This window comes from Archocentrus centrarchus, chromosome 23 (assembly GCF_007364275.1).
Source record: "Archocentrus centrarchus isolate MPI-CPG fArcCen1 chromosome 23, fArcCen1, whole genome shotgun sequence".
NCBI lineage: Eukaryota > Metazoa > Chordata > Actinopteri > Cichliformes > Cichlidae > Archocentrus > Archocentrus centrarchus.
Window position 1 is genome coordinate 6,018,162 of NC_044368.1, and position 14,866 is coordinate 6,033,027.

Consider the following 14,866-nt stretch of genomic DNA (forward strand, 5'->3'; position numbering starts at 1 on the left):
TTTATTTCACTGCTGTTTCTTATAGAGTCTTGGATTCAACAGGAGGATGAAGAGCATGTTCATCACACACACACACACACACACACACACATACACACATACACAGAATTCGAGAAGCAGGGGAAGTGAAGATAATCTTACTCGAGTTGACAAATGATTGCATAACTGTAAGTGTAATAAAAACTGCCCAAGTGTTAATCCAGATAAATGTTTTGTTTGTAATGACAGTTTTTAGTTTTAGCTAAATACGACTTTCGATTCATCCTCTGGTACTCCACAGTAAGTTCTCCTTGTGGTCCTGACCTACTTCCTTGTTTTTTTAAACAAATGAAGCACAGAGTTTTTCCTCAGCAATGGAGTAAAACATGCACCTCTGCAGTTTGGACCAGCTCTGTGCATCCCTCCATGCAGAAAGAGAACTTGGGCTCACAGATACAGAAGGAGACTCGGGGCCAGCCGCACACGAGCAGCTGAGGACCGTCTGTAGAGACTAATATGCACAATAACGTATCTGTGCACAATGAATTACTTTGACCAGCAACACTGAGAAATCTTGGAGTCATTTTTTGATCAGGATATGTCCTTCAGCATGCACATTAAACACAAGGACTACCTCTTTTCACTCTCTATGTGTTTATATGCATTTAATCATTAGTTACTGATGCAGGATTGTGTTCCATTTTATGCGTTGTGTTCATTGAACTTGCAGTCTTGGTGAGTTTAAAATAGCTGCTTCGAAGAAGGAGCTCCAGTCTGCAGTCTCTTGCAGTCAAGCTGCTGTCATAGTGACAGTGGTACATAAAATGGTGATAAAATGGAATTACTGTGTTATCAGTTTGTGACTGAATGGGATCAAGGTGGTAATTACATGTAGTCTGTTTGTGATAATATGGTGATTAACTGTGATAAATCAGCGAAAATCACAACCCTGTTGCCATCTACATGCACAGATATTCATATTAAACAAGAATTAACTACTTGATTTCAGAGTCCAGCCAGAACCTTGTGGATTTGTAACAGAAACAGCAAAGTTAACTGCAAAATCACACAGGTACTCACAACCATTTGGATACTGTAACCACAAAAAAAAATTAATGCAATCTCAGTTTAACCACAGATTTCTCCTAATTGCAATGAGGTTGCTGTGTTATTTTTGCTCTTGAGTGACTGAGCCATTAACCACATGCCAAATAGACAAAACTTCAAAAACTAGATGAAGTCTCATATTTTTGGAATTACATTTTTGTCAGCAGCACAGTGGTGTGGTGGTTAGCACCGTTTCCTCCAGCTTTCTCCCATAGTTAGTCGGATTAGATTAATTGGTGAATCTAAATTGCCCCTAGATGTAAATATAAATAATTTCTCTGTATTAGCCCTGCACCAGGCTGGCGACTTGTGCCCTAACTCTTGCCCTATCTTTTGGTTGTAAGCTAAAAAAAAACAAAGACCCTTTATGCAGATGTCACTGTGACAAGCACAGGAAAAAAAAACATCATGCAGAAGAAACTAATGACACCAGGGAAGCCTAGAGGTGCACAGCCAAGGAAATCTGTCAAAACAGTTTTTGTTCAGGGACACATCTGCATTAGGCTGGTGTCTCATTTCTGGCTGATTTTCCCACAAAGCAAACTGCATTGATCTTGGGAGAGCTGTCACACGAAGCTTTATTTTTGTTACGCTTCGTGTGACAGCTCCTCGCACTGCTAAGCCAGGGAATATGTGTGTGTGTGTGTGTGTGTGTGTGTGTGTGGGGGGGGGGCAGGGGCATTACAGGAACACAAAATTACTACGAACTTGTTAGAGAAAATCTCCCTCAGCTCTCCCCCTCCTCTGTTTTAAGCCAGTTTGCACACCACATCCTGTTAACACGGAGCTGCTAACACCTCCGTTAGGAAAGTACGAGTCAAGTCTGAGAAAGTGCAGCGCGGTGTCTTGAGGCAAATGTGTAGCAGATGCTTTGAACATAAACCACAAACTGATCCCTTGCTCATGCTAGAAGGACACATCAAAGGGCATGTGCTGACTGTAGGGCCTTTAAGTTAAGCTTTTTGCAGCTGTGAATCTGTCAGCAGCAGAAGTGTTGCATAAAACAATGTCTCATCCTCCCATACAATATGCATATTTACAATTCAGAGGGCAGATCTTGCCTGAAGATTGCAGCAGAGGGGGCGCACCAATCTGCACAAGAGAATGACTAATATAAAAATCCACCCAGAGGACTGAAAGTACACATATAATAACACAGTGTTTCAAAGTGATCGCTTACTATCCATCAGCAATGAATTCTCCGAGGCTCTAAAGCCATCATAGACTTATAGTAACTACTCTTCTTGCTTTGACACCTCTCTAATTGCTTTTATAGATATTATTATTACTGGTAAATAAACTTGGATGTGGGATCAGCCCACATACAGTACAACAGCTACGTCCACTGCACTGTGGGTTATCTACTGTCTCTACGTACTTCAAGCAATAACTGCAGAGATATGACCATAAAGAGATAAATCGAATTTAACCTTTTGTCCTTTCAGGATTACAGATTTAATTGAGAAGGCTTCTAACTTTTTTATTCTTAAACCCTGTGAGTTCAACATTTTCAAGTTCAGACAAATACATTATTAATATATTATGACAAAGATAAACGAGTAAATACAAAATGTAGTTTTTAAATGATGATTTCATTTATTAGGAGAAACAGCCAAACCACCCTGTGTGAAAAAGTAATCACCCCTAAACCTAATAACTGGTTGTGCCACTCTTGGCAGCAAGAACTGCAGTCAAGCATTTGTGATTTCAGGCAGCAAATCTTTCCCATCTCTGTGGAGGAATGTTGGCCCGCTCTTCTTTGCAGAATTGTTTGAATTCAGCCACACTGGAGGGTTTTCCAGCATGAACGGCCTGCTTAAGGTCATACCAAAGCATCTCAATCACATTTAAGTCCGGACTTCGACTAGGCCACTCCAAAACCCTCATTTTGTTTTTGTTTTGTTGAGCCTTTCAGAGGTGGACTTGCTGGTGTGTTTTGGATCATTGTCCTGCTGCATAACTATGGTTATGGTTCCATCAATTACAGCAAGTTGTCCTGAAGGAGCAAAGCAGCCCCAGATCATCACACTATGTCTGACTGTTGGTATGATGCTCTTTTTATGAAATGCAGTGTTAGTTTTATGCCAGATCTCGTTAGTCTACAGAATATTTTTCCAAAAGTCTCGGGGTTCATTAAGGTGTTTTTGGCAAATGTGACACGAGTCTTTGTGCTCTTTTTGGTCAGCAGTGGTTTTCACCTTGGAACTCTCCCATGGATGCCTTTTTTTGCCAGCCTTATTGTTGAATTATGAACTCTGACCTTAACTGAGTGAAGTGAGGCCTGCAGCTCTTTAGATGTTGTTCTGGGTTCTCCTGGATGAGTCGCCGATGTGCTCTTGGAGTAATTGTGGTAGGCAGCCATTCCTGGGGAAGGTTCACCACTGTTCCAAGTTTTCTCCATGTATGGATAATTGCTCTCACCTTGGTTCACTGGAGTCCCAAAGCCTTAGAAATGACTTTGTAACCCCTTTCAGACTGATAGATGTCAGCGACTTTGTTTCTCAGCTGTTTCTTTAGATCGTGGTGTGATGTGTTGATTTTTGAGATCTTTCAGCCTGCTTCACTTTGTCAGACAGGTTCTATTTAACTGATTTCTTTATTCAACAGATCTGGCAGTAATCAGGCCTCGGTGTGGCTACTGCAACTGAACTCAACTTTTCAAATAATATGTTCAGTTAATTCATGTACCACACAATCATAATTTAAAAACTGCATTTTGTATTTACTCTGATTATCTTTGACAAATATTAAAATTTGTTACATGTAAATGTGACAAATATGCAAACAAACAAACAAACAAAAAACTAAGAAATCAAGGACGGGGTTTTCATAGCACTGTGTGTCCAAATAATGTCATATGACGTGTCCTTGCTGGGGACCATTTTCAGAAGCAGATCAATACACACTTAGAGCTGTGAGTATTCAATGAATCAGGTCTCACCTGGTGCTGTGTGGTCTGTGATCCTTTTATTACAATTTTTGGACCATAATGGAACTAGTTTTTAATGAATAAAGCTCTTTTATTATGTGCATATACAAGTGCTTTATAAGAGATATCTCAGAGATACATCAAATCCATGAAGGGTAAAAACAAAGCAGCTGTTTTCTGCCATCAACAGAAAAAGTAGTGGTGGAAAATGTTTGTTATCTCATCTATTATTAATGCGTAAGTCCTGGATTTTAGAAAGTAGGCCCATGGTAGAAATATACTGCTCGAAATAAAGGAAGATCTTGATGAATGAAATATTCAAGTTGAAAATCTCCAAGTCACATGCACTGCATGCACACATGCACATAAGGTTGCTGGAGGGAGCTAGCAAGTTGCTAGGTGAAACTGGATGCAAGCAAGTATGCGGTGCTGCATTGAAAAACTCTTTGTGATGGCTTTGCTTGCTCTTCGACTGCCGTGATCTCCTATAGTTTGCACAGAAGACGCCGACTTGCCTGCAAACACTTGCAGACTGCTCACCAAACAGTGAAACTGTGATGCAAAGCAGAACTGGAGGCCGTTCGCCTTCAAAATAAAAGTTGCTCCTTTTGTAATATATTGGTTGCAGAGGTAAGGCACAACTTGTACTTTCAAGGCAAAAGTTCAACTGTGATATTGCGTAATCTCATCAAAATGATGCTATGGTGAAGCCGTGCTGCCATCACAGCTCAAGTGTGTGATTTATTTTTTGGCTGCACATAAACATACTTTTCATATTTCTACGTTTCTTCACATGATTAAAAGCTGTGGAAGGTTAGAGTGGGCAGAAGGACTTTGCATTTGTCACAGACCTTTGATAAAGGCTCACAGCCCACCCTCATCCTCATCACAGCCTGCTCACTCCCACACCAGCAGCAAGACGACTGCAGAAAAAGAAAACAGTATTTACTTTGCCTGCCACTAGAAATAGCTTTCTATATCATTTTCCTTCATCGCTATCAATAGCACCTCCTCCCTCTTTATATCATTCCCTCCATCTGCTGAGGGGATGAAAACACCTCCCTCCGGGCTCTGGCAGCACAGCAGGAATGACCCACAAGTATTAACTTCACAGAGTGAAGTAGGGATGTTGATCAAACCAAGTCCTCAGTGGTGAGGCAGCATGATCTGGAAAATCCAGATCCACCGAGTGGCAGATTCTCCAGAGAGCATTTCAAATAAGACCGATGATTAAAGCACCGGGAAATAAACATGCAACTACAGAAATGTTTAACTGTTTTCCAAGCTACAGGATGTTTTACCTCTCATCCAAGATGACCTGGATGAACTACCATCCACCTGATGTGATGCAAACAAGCTTTTGTGACACTGAACTCAGTTTATTTCAGTCTAAAAGTCACCGTCTTCTCTACAGAATTATTTGAAATCTTGATGAGAAAACTCATTTCACTGAACACCTGAAAACCATATTAAGGCCTGACCTTTGGAGGGAACACAGAGTCCATGCAGGAAGCTCTCATATTAGCTATGTCATTTAACTTCACATTAATCCTCTCTGCTAGATTATTGCTCGAAAGGGATCAGTGAGAGGTGAAAATTAAAAAGGTCATTCATGTCTTCAGTGTTGTCTCTTTTTACAGTAGCAGTTAACCTACATGCTAACCTGAATTTGCTTTGTTTTGCAGCTCTGATTTCAAGTGAAGCTTTGATTGTAATTGTTACAGCAGAACGTCACAAAAGAGCTGCAGAGGTAGAACTGCAATGCTACCGTTAAATATTACAATATGGTAGGGTTGCTATCAGGGGTGGTGGGTTATTATCAGCGAGGTGGGTGTGAACTGCTCTCGACCACATGACAACGTGGGCCAGAATGAAGTTTAAGTCAAAGAAATCCAGGAGTATAGAGCTCAGGAACAGGAAACTGAACAACAGGTTCAAACTACATGTACAAGGGGAAGTAATTCCATCGAAAGAGAAGAATTTAATTAAGTGCCTCGGAAAGAGGTTCACTGATTCACTTACTGACAGGAACAACAGGGCAGAAAAGCAGATGATGGACTGGCTGAGGAAGATCAAAAATCAGCAGCAGAAAGGGCTTCTTGCTGGTTATGGAGCAGGAGAGAGGTGATGGCAGTGATTTGGTCACCACCGCCAACCCACCATCACAAAGAGTGTTGCAGCTGAGCGTCGAAACAACCAGTGAACGATGGGTACTACCTGAGGACATCAGCTCCTCCTGGCCAAGGCTACATTCACTGAAGGTGAATGAAGGGGAAGCATCCTCAGATGTACTCGTAATCTAATTTTTGTTTTGTGAAATGCAGACATGCTGCCTCAAAAGGTCAACCTGGTAAACAAACAAACGTTAAGTCATCCACACAATGCTGATTTCAGCTGACAGAAAATATGTATTTCAGGAAAGTTATTGAAATAAAGCCATCATATTAAAATGCCTGTGTTACATTCTCTTTGCTCAAATTTTAAAAGTATGATTAAAAATAATAAAATAGTAATAAGACCTTCTGACTGGAGACTGTACACAAAGTTATTTATGTAGGTAAGATAACAAGCCATTATTAGATGTTCTGCAAAAACCATGTATTTGCCCTTTTTAAATCACCAACTTACTTTCTCTGTAGCGTAAGAACATTTGTCACATCGAATTGCGCACTGCATCTCCAGAAAAGCACTCCAGCATAAATTCGCTGCAGCAAAAAAGATTCTCTTTCTTTTCTATTCACCCTCAAAGTGACAGTGAGTCAAAAATAAGCATTATCCTGTCACATCGGAGGCACATTGTTCTACTGATCAAAATGCTGTTAGGAAGAATGGCTATAAAATTCATTACATAAAAGTCAAGCATTTGCAGAATATTGCATAATAAAACACCATGTAAGATTGCAATCCCCTGCATCTACTGAGATAACACTGCTGACTATTAAAATCTCCTGTTGTGCACTGAGATGATGGAACGAAGCCAGGTGCATGCTGTTAATCAGAACTGTGGTTTCCATCAGTGGGCTTGGGGAGTCGCCAACTGGTCTTTAGACCTATGTGACCCATGTGTCAAGCACTGACACAAAAGGATGCTTTATGCAAATTTCCAAGAATCCACAAGCTTTGACAAAACAGCATTTGATGCCCCAGAAATGAAATGATCGTAAATTATGAGATTTTTACTGCTAATGTAACAGTGCACGTGTTCAATTTTACTTTCAGCTGTAGTGGAACTACAACTCCATTAGTTTCCAATCTATGTTAGAATCTATGGGATGGGCCAGTTAATTTGAGGGTAAAATAAGATGGAGGGAACAAAGAGAAGGAAAAACTGACTTCTGGTATATAGTTCTGGATTGTGTTCTCTTTCCCCGGCGGCTAAAAATGAAGCCAAGGAAGCAGTGTTAAAAACTGCAGTTCCTCTAGTGGCCACTTGAGGCTTGGTCCAATAATAAGTAATTTCCCATAGACTTCCATGTTAAAATGACCAACTTTATAGCATAAATAAACATATTTATAGCTTGGTTTAAATATATATGACTGCTGTACTAGTATGATTATCCAGCCATTCATTTTTTTTTTTTCCACTTATCCAATTCAGGGTCGGGGGTGGGAGGCTGGAGTCTGCTGCCATAGTGGGAGAGAGGCGGGGTACGACGTGGACAGGTCACCAGTCTGTCACAGGGCTAACACAGAGAGGCAGACAACCATTCACACTCACATTCACACCTACGGCCGATTTAGAATCACCAGTTAACCTAACCCCACTAATGTGCACAGTGGCAACAGTGCTAATGACTACACCGCCCTGCTGCCACAGTATGATTATCTGTTTAAATTGTGTTAAAAATGCATAATTATGCATAATTAAGGCATAAATAAAAAGATGCTGTCATGGGCTGCAAGCTGTGTGCACCTTGATTAATATAAGTAGCTGAACTGCACTTGTTGACTATATTTGTGCATGTTAGGTGCAACTGTTTGACAAATAATATGACTTACTGTCCAGTCCCAAAAATCTGTGCTCTGGTTTTGGTGATTGAAATTTTAGTGATTAGCAGCTATCTGTGTGATGCATTCATACAGTGTATAGATCAGTGTTGCTAGTGAAGCCTGCAAACCAAATGGTTTATACAGTCTATAGAAACAAGTGCTACTCATTCAGGGTCAAATTGAGCCTGAAGGGGTAAACGAAACAATATCCTATGAAAATACCACAACTGAGGCTCGTCAAACCAATGAGTGACGTCACGGTGACTACACAACTCGTAGGTTATGTACAGATGAAGCTTTTCTCAGTCCCATGATCTTCTTGTGCGTTGGAAACAAAGGAAGACATAATGAAGTGGACGTAAAACCAGTCAATACTTCTTTTCTTTAACCGTGGCCTGATTTCTTCCTAATCTTTGCCACATTTGTTGCTGTAATCACGATCAGGATGGTCGCAATACAAAGCTTAATGTTTTTCTAACCTCACATTTCCTTTAAACGAACAAAGCATGACCACAGTGATGAAGGATCTGAAAATGGTTTTTACTGCAAAGATGCCCACGTGTGTTGTTTCTGATGCTTTGTAGCTTAATTTAGAGGATTTGTTAGAATTAAAGCATTTAAAGAAGGTTTCCCATCCATCCTTCTTCTTCCACTTATCCAGTTCAGATGAATCTAAAAGAACTCTGGTGAGCTAAATGGCGTGGAGAGAGAAGTATATCTCTCTGAACTGCTGTGTAGTAGAAGTATAAAGTGGCAATAAAAGTACCTCAAACCTGCACCTTGAGCGAACAATAGCAGCTGGATTGCATTTCAGCTGCTCTTGTGATTTTGTCCACCTCCTTCGATGCTACACGGTCTGAAGATGAGCTGGTCTTTCAAACCCAGCATCTGCATAATTATCCTCATGTATTCCCGCAAACACGGCCATCCCTACCATATGTGAATCATCAGCATTGTTTTCCAGGTGTACGAGATGTATAAATAGGGTCACCGCGAGCGAATTAATCAGCAGTCGTCTTTGCCTGTTTCAGCCTGGGTTATGCAATCAAATATAATAGCTGCACACATTTTTCTGCATTCATTTTCAGCACATTCAGGTAAAGGAGTGCAGCAGATTAGACCCTGTGGTCAGAAAGTGTTTTCACTGATTACAATCCAAAGAGTGCTTTGTAAGTGGTCGGCATTATTAATAAGCTGGTAAATATATTTAAATACTAAATAAAGGAACTTTTATCTCTTATTCAGGATTAAAACTCAGGGCCAATAGATCCAATACAATTTGGTGCCTATTCATTTCTTTCAAACTGTGAGAAAGGGAATTGGCTTTGATGAGGGCCCTTCTAATTTTGTTATGTACTGTAGCCCAGTGTCTTAAACCTGCATTGTTTTTAATGGACAGGAGGGGGCGACTCCTCTGGGTGCAACAAGACTTCTGATTGTAAAGAAGTCTTTGGGAAAATGACTGTGAAATCGCATACTTGTGACTGAAAAGTTTCTTCAGTGAACATACTCTGAATATTCCTCAAATTGCTGTGTTAAAATCTGGCCTTTTTTTTAATGAGTCCCAGAGCAGGGATGTCAAACTCATTTTACATTGTGGTTCACATATTTTCATCTTAAGTGGGTCTGAACAGTGAAACTCCCCATTCTGTCAGTGTAGAGTTTAACTGCACATTCAATCCTCGAGATTATCTTAATATAAAAAAGAAGTGTAATTACAACTGTCCATCTCAGTCTTCCTACATGATAAAGAAATGCTGCTGTAGTAAATGAAAGAAATCTGTCAGTGTGATTCTTTGAGCGTAAATTATAAGAAATAAATGTGTAAAATTACAGAAAAGGTTCCCATAGCTTTTTTTTTGTTTGTTTTTTTTTAAACTGCCCTGTAATTATAAAAGTTAATTCACAGAATTCACTAAAACTTTCAGGAGGTAGAGCAGGTCATCTACTAATCAGAAGGTTGGTGGTTCAAACCCTGGCTGCTCCCATCTGCAAGCCAAAGCATCCTTGGGCAAGATACTGAACCCGAGCTGCTCACCGATGCGATCATCAGAGTGTGAATGTGTGTGAATGTTAGATAGAAAGCACTTTTGCACAATAAGACATGCTGTTTAAAGCACTTCGAGGGCTCATGCAGAGTAGAAAAGTGCTAAATATTTTCACTGTGGAAAAAACAGACATTTCTATCGTCAATGGTGAGAAAAAAAAAAAAACCAGGACCTTTCCTGTTATTTAATTGTTTATCTATTACAAATTTACTTGGTGTAATATAGATGGCCATAGGGGAGGCTTTTACCAGTATGGAAAGCTGTAAAACCTACAGAAATACAGTTAAAAGTCCAGAATTTATGCCCTCCTTTACATTTTCCAAAGTAGCCCACTGGGCCGGATTGGAGTTTTTGCTGGGCCAATTCTGGCTCCTGGGCCTCAGGTTTCACACCCCTGCACCAGAGTAACCTTTTTATTAGATTTTGCTCTAGTACTCAGACAAATTAGTTAATAACACTTCATATCCAGAAATTTAATGAAGCAGTAATTACGACAATCAACTAATCATTTGAAGAGATTTTTATTTAAAAATGCCAAATATATACCACTTTAAACTTGTGCAAAGGAGGATTTGCTGAATACTTTTGAAATTTTTCACTATTGGTTGCACAAAATGAGATGGACACCTCTTGTTTAAGAAAATTTCATATAAAATAATTAAAAGTTGCAGCTCCGTCCAGCTATCAGAAAACATTTGCAAATAAACAAGCAAAATTTGTAGTAATCTGTGACTATTTTTAGCAGGAGTTGGTCTCCATCAATGGAGGTGACCTTGTGGGAACCGAGACAGACTATCTGCAGTTGTATATATTTACAGATCTGACAGCGACTGCCCGATGACCCTGTGACCTGACACTGAAGGCTGTGGAGGGAGGGAGGATTGTGTGCTTTACGTTGGGCTCCCTGCGGAGGTTTTCTTCATGCTCAACAGCTACATTTCTTTTAGCAGATTACGCTGTCCCTTTAAAAGCTGGATTAAGTCCTTAAAAATCTTCTAAATTCAGCCCATCAAAGATTTCTTTTAGTAAGTCCTAAAAGCTTAAAAGCTTGAGTTTAGTTTTTATTCACATATTAGTCACATTAAATCATTTACCTGTGGTACCTGAGGCTACTATTCACACAGGCTCACCTAAATTTTCCAATTTAGGTGATTGGAAGATTGAAGATTGGAAAAATGTTGGTTGGTCTGATGAGTTGATTTCTGCAACATTTAGATGGTAGGGTCAGATTTTGGTGAAAATCACAATGCAGTAGAGAACCTTTGGGATGTGGAGGAACAGGAGATTGATATCATGGATGTGCAGCTGACAAATCTGGAGAAATGAAGCATCCATTAATGGGAATGTGCAGCAGGCAGCCTGAAGGAACTGTGGCCACATGCTGTCAGGCTCTATAGAATGGATCTTCATGATGGGTTTGTGAGTCTCTTAAATGTGTCATAGCAGAGGCCCCTCTGAGACATTACAGTCATAGTATATTGTATGTCGACACCTTTTTAGCTTGTGATCTCATAAACCAATGTTAAACAAGTAACAAGCCCCGCCCCCGGCAGATGTTTTAGCTGATTTGAACGTTGTCCATCCCACAAACATGTCACTCTCCAAATATTCAATCACCAAGATGACACATAGGTCCTATTGTCCATGCCCATAATTTCCCTTTAACCTTTACCTTGAGGTCAAGGTCGCTGAGATTCCGACTCACCTAAGAATTTTAGTAGATGCTTCTATGTAACTTGAACATCCTACCTCACATCGTTCTCGAGCTATTGCCTTCACAAGATTTTCGGAAAAAACTTGACCTCTGACCTTGACTCAATTATGGCAAAAATGTAATCAGGTGATCTAGGGGCCGCTTGCCAACTTTCGTGAAAATTTGGTACGAATCGGTGTGGTAGTTTTGCTCTAATATTTTTAACAATCAAGCAAACATAGTTAAAATTTTACCCTACTCCCCAAGAGGGGAACGGGGTAAAAGCAAAAGAATATTGCATTTATTTTTACTCTTTAATTTAATTAAATAATTTATTTCAGGTATAAAAAAGATTAAAAAATATATAAAAAGATATATATATATATAAAAAAAATCTAAAACCTTTCCATAAATACTCCCAAAACCTGAAGCAGATTCATAATAATAAAGGCCCGAATGCAATTTTGTGTCCAATCAATAACCTGCAGAAACAAAGACAGCATTGTTCTTACTGTAAAGCAACAAACTTCCTACATGAGACGGCCTCAGTGGCCCATCCATAATTTACTGGTAAAAAAAAAAAAACAACCAAACAAAAAAGAAAACCAGCTAGAGTCAGTCCATGAAATAATGTGGCTAAAATAGCTGCAGATTAATCCACATACACACTCTGGAGGTCGGCGATATGATGGCAAGTCTATTACCCTATGTGGTCATGTCACAGGGTCAGATGTCTGAGCTGTGTTTTACGTCCAGCTTGCCTGCTCGAGGAAAATATCGGAGCAAAAGTCACGGCCGCTCGCAGGATTCATTTCTGGAAAGCAGGCAGGCCTCCGCATGCTAAACAGGCTGATATTTTCCCTGGGAAATCCGAATGGAGACAGGAGACGGATTCTCAGTTTAAACACCAAACTAACCAGCTGAAGTCCATGTTTATCTGATTGGACCCATAAAAAAAAACATCCTAACAAATGAGCCGGGTCCTGCTTGACCTTTGATGGCCATAAATGTGAAGGAGTGTGAGCTTACTGCACACATTTAAAAGACCAGTGTGCAGCTGAACAGACTGTGATATGACTGGAATGGCTGCAGTTATCTTAACAACTGAGATTAACTTAATAATGACGCATCTACTCGCACAGCTATCAGCATATATTTGGGCTACTCGCCATTTTCATGATGCACAAACTGAGTAAGTAAACATAATTAAGTCCATTTAAATGATACCAATCAAAACATGAGCTACTTTTAGGCTAATGCTCAAAGCAAACATTGCTCACTGGTTTGTGGACTCAGAATTCAGAATTATGACATTACGATCTTGGCTTTTTGAAACCAGACATGATGAAATAATGAGAACACTGCACCCTCATATGGTAGCAATTTATCAATCGCAACATACGTCCTCAAGCGTGCCCTGCTTTGTCGTCCATTTTACTCTAAGTAGGACCATTACTGACTAAATGAAATACTGATCTATTGAATCAGGCTTTAAACCAATTCAGTTTTATTTATACAGTGCCAATTCACAGCAACACTCACCTCAAGGTGCTTTATATTGTAAGGTAAACACCCTACAATATTAGAAAGAAACCCTGGCAATCACACTTGGTGACAGTGGGAAGGAAAAACTCCCTTTTAACAGGAAGAAACCTCCAGCAGAACCAGGCTCAGGGAGGGGGGGGTCATCTGCTGTGACTGGTCAGGAGTGTGGAGAGGGAAACTATAAATTCATCAGGAAGGTGTTTATTGGGGTTGTTTTCCCATAGACTATACAACTGGAAGTCTTTTTGCAAACAGAGCTGCCTGTAACTGGTTAAAATCCTTATTCTCACTGTCTGTGAGCTAACCACCTCCTCTGAGGTACGTGCTAAATGAGACTGCTGTACTGGTGGTTTCATTATTGATTTGTTGGTTCACTGATGTAGAAGAGGTGTATGTTTTAGTTAATCCAGATTACAGCAAATTAAGCATCTGTAAACTGTCATATCTGTGATTTACCACACTGACCATGATCACAGCATGTTGAGCTATGCTTTCTAACCTCTTTTTATCAGTGTTTTTTGCCAGAACGCAGTAATTAATTTATTGAGTTTAGTCCTACTATTGCCCATAGGAATTATGGCAAAATGATCCATCCATCCATTAATCACTTATCCCAATTAGGGTTGTGGCTGGGTTGGAGGGGTGGGTTAAACCCAGGAAAGGTCACCTGGGTAACAGACAAGTACCCACTCCCACAGTTTAGATTGGCACAACAAGCATGTCTCTGGACCACAGGAGGAAACCCACACTGGTAAAAAGATTTGAGTGTATTAATTTTACTGCAGTAAGACTCGTTTCTCCAGAGAAACTTATTTAAAAAAGTAAGAAGCCTGCACAAAGCCCCACTTAATTTCAATTTTTGTGATCAACTAAAACCCTCAGTTGTGTCCCACTCTCCTCCATTTGTCTCCAAACTTGCCCCAAACATGGCTCACAGGGTTCTTTTCCACTTGTCGTCCTTTATGTGTGTGCTTCATCTTTCTGATTTCATTTCCTAGAACTTTATTTGGAAATTGAGAACTGCTTTCATCTTTTTCCCTCCAAAAGAGAAGCAGAAAAAAGTTTTTATATTTTAAAACCAGCAGAGTCAAGGCTGAAGTTGATGCCTACAGTTTTTGTAGTAGGAGGTCCGACAATCACATATGATTCAGAGTTGATTAAGCAGCAGATTAATTAGATTGATTTTTCTCGTACGGGATGCAAACAAAACAAGACCGAGAGAGACTTCATGAAGTTGATCCTAAAAGGTAAGGCTTCCTTTTGGTCTCTAAAGGGCAGGAGAGATAAGAGGCTACCAGGACACCTGAGCCACATGCTCAACTCATTAATACTGCAGGGGAAAGACAGAGGTAGTCAACACAGGTGGTAATAGGATCCTCCCACTGGGAACAGTGGGAGATTCCCCCAGTCCTTCCCACCATCACTTCAACTATACTGCTCTCTCACTGCCAGTCAAATCTCCATATGAAATAATTGTGTTATGTGTAATCAGTAGTGCATCATGTCTGAGGTGATACACGAGACAGAATAATTTTCTGAGGCTACAGGAGATGAAAAGGAGGAAGCGGTTTGATT